Source organism: Marmota marmota, unplaced genomic scaffold, assembly GCF_001458135.2.
Source record: "Marmota marmota marmota unplaced genomic scaffold, marMar, whole genome shotgun sequence".
Taxonomy (NCBI): domain Eukaryota; kingdom Metazoa; phylum Chordata; class Mammalia; order Rodentia; family Sciuridae; genus Marmota; species Marmota marmota.
In genome coordinates, this window is record NW_026000108.1 from 38,670,454 (window position 1) to 38,673,461 (window position 3,008).

Here is a 3,008-nt window from a genome sequence, read left to right on the forward strand (position 1 = left end):
ATACAACCAATGAGAAAATTGAAATAATGTATATTATATTATTCAATATATTATATATTGAAAAAATTCCTTATCTACATTTTAAAAGGTGATATTCCAAATAAGAAGCATAGAATATGCTGACATAAAAACTTTCAATAGGAAGAAAGAGTGGATTGCCTATCTTTGGAATTTGAAGCTTTGATATTGGACAATATGGTGTTGCAGCGAAAGACCTGGACCAGGAGATGGGAAACTTGAATTTTTGAGTATGCTTTGTTATTTACTAGCCAAGTGACTTGGATTAGACATTCAATTCCTTTGAGCCTCAAGTCTCATTTCTTAAAATAAGGAAGTTGGATCTGATAGTCTTCAAGTTTCCTTCCAGATATACAATTTCACATTAGTCAACATTCAGTTCACTTTTAGGAACAATTACCAGTGCCTGCTATTTGAAAGCACCATACTAGGTACTAGGGAAATGAAAAGATAAATATACCAAGTTTGTTGACCTCAAAAGTATATAATATGGGCTGGGGGTACAGCTCAGTTGGTAGAGTGCTTGCCTTGCATGCACAAGGGTCCTGGGTTCAATCTCCAGTGCCACACACAAAAAGTACACAATCTTGTGGATTATTAAAATGACCAGGTAATATTTGCAGGGAATTATATAGTCATTTTATTATACTGTTTCATTATTCATAAAACATGTGGGGCAGTGAAACTCAGCAGACTAAGAATGAGCTTTGCCTCTCAATCCTCAGGCTGTACCTGATGTACCTCAAAGATCTGGCTAAATTACTCTAAGTCTGTATTTTATTTGAAAATAATTATACTGGCTCAACTGAAAGGTATGTTGAGAAATAGCAAAGGTTGTCCATTCTGTACGTTTTTATGGATACCATTTATGCTTCAAAGGAGTGCTAAGAGCTAGGAAAATATCAGCTGGCAGGTCCTTCATATAGCTTAACCAGTATACAATTATAAAGTTTGCTGCAAATAAGTCAATATAGTAACTGCTAAAACAAGTTATGGGCTTATTTTAGTTTAGAAGTGTCAAGAAGCAAGCCCTTTTCTTTGCAAAATATTATGTCTCAGCCTTGAAACACCATGATAAATAGTAAAACAAACACAAAATTTAAACACATATAAATATTACACTTACCAAAAATTAGGACTTACATAAAATATATATGTTTTATTCTCCGTGTGTATATTAGGCTAAAACAAACAGGATAAATAATGCAGGAGCAGCATGCCTGCTCAGATTAAGGATAGGTTTTGTTGTCCAACAAGAAACTATCTCAGAATCCAGAGTTACTCATCTCTGTGGGGCCTAGCTGAAGTTCTATCATATATAGAGATGCTCTATGAAAGATTCCTGTCTTAAGGAGGAACCTTAAGTAATAACTTCAAGTAAAATTCTGAGATTCTGTGATTAAGCAAAGTATCTGAATGACAATGAAAGAGATAAAATCATAAGAATGCCATTGATTAAAAAGAAATTAAGAATTAAGAGGGACGAAGCATATGACAAGGAGAGTTATGTGGGCAATAGAAACTGGTTTGCTTGAGCCCTACTTCAAATATCTTGTTTTTGGCCTAACACTTATGTCCTGACTCGAAACCTACAATTCAGAAACCCGCAACAAAAGTCTGGCCTGTAGAAATCAAAACGACTGCCCCTTTGTACCTGTCATTTGTGGTGTCATCCATGCTCTGTGGCGGGATCTGCAAGATGCCTGGGCTGTCTTTGGCAGCATTTAGGAATCTGGGGAAAATGGTGTGTGTGACTTGGGGATGGGGGTGGGCGGTTGTCTGTGAATGTCTCGAAATATTATTCTGTTACCACAATGTGGTGTGGTGAACTGGTTTCAAGAGTTGGGAAAACGTCGAAATTCATATGAATGGTGCAAATTTTTGATTTAGGAAACAAGGATCAGAATTCATCTCAATTAACGCCTCCCTCTGCCAAACTGCCAGTTTCGTTTTCTGGATGGCCTCTCCGCGTCAATGACTTAGGTTTTCTTAGATAAGTAACTTGTCTTTCGTGGGTTGGCGATCTGCCCCTGGACTTGCCCATGTGCCAACCTGACCTCGGAGCAGAGTGGCCCTGGATTTGGTGCACGTTGTCTGGAACATGCGAACGTTTCTGACGGACAATGCCTGTAGCATTCGAAGCGTTTTAAACAGTCCATTTGTGACGAAGGGGGTAAAGGTGCGTTGACTTTGGAAAAGAAGTGCATTTTGCGAAAGTGGAAAGAAGATAGCTCGTTGTCGGAGAGATGGGTGTTTCCAGCAAAGGATTTGCTAGAAATGAAGACGCGGCAATTCTGTTTCCAGTTTCCTGCGGTAGGAAACAGCTGGCCAGAGAAGTCCCAGTCCAAGTTGGGCGCGGACTGGGCTTGCAGAGAGCTGCTGTAAGGCGTGCGGGACAAGTGGTGGGAGACTGGAACGAGAATCGCTGGGCGCTAGGGATGTAGGGGCTTCGCTACTCTAAGCAACGGGATTCAACGTCCCGCAACTGCGCTTCCCCTTCTCAGTTCTTAGGGGAACACTTCGCGTGCTTTGTTTCAGACGCCAACCCATCTTTCTCGGTTGGTCTCCAGCTCCACCAATCCTGCCCGTCTCAGGGCGGGGCTTCAGGGTCAAGGTGGACCAATTCCCCAGCCTCGCCCCTACACGCGCTTTCGGACCCCCGGGGATGACTGACAGCAGTCAGGCCCAACCTGCTACTCCAAAGCGGGGCCTCCGCCAGGGGCGTTACGGGGACGAGGGGCCCGGACCAATCGTATTGGACATCAGGGGGCGGGGCCTCGTTGCCAGCTCCAGACCGGCTCTATCGGCACACCCTTTGTCAAATGAGAGACGAAGAGGGGAGGTCCCTTGGTCTCGGCTCAGCCAATGAAGAGGGCGAGATGGGCGGGTCCGGAGTGCCTGGCGGCGGGTCCTCAGCTCTGAGCCGAGGTGCGGTGAGCCGGTGGGGGGACCGCGAGGCGAGCGCGGGAGCCTGGGCGGCGAGCGGGGTG

The 3,008-nt window shown here is 44.0% G+C and overlaps 1 protein-coding gene across 2 annotated transcripts in view; it reads left to right on the forward strand.

The window, feature by feature from the left end:
- The first annotated feature begins 2,924 nt into the window (after nucleotides 1-2,924).
- Nucleotides 2,925-3,008, forward strand: part of Dcun1d4 (defective in cullin neddylation 1 domain containing 4) — a 73,053-nt gene continuing 72,969 nt past the window's right edge. For both annotated transcript variants that reach the window (XM_048784454.1, XM_015482096.2), the window contains exon 1: nucleotides 2,925-2,946. The gene's annotated coding sequence lies outside the window, so the exon portion shown is untranslated. The remainder of the gene's footprint in view (nucleotides 2,947-3,008) is intronic.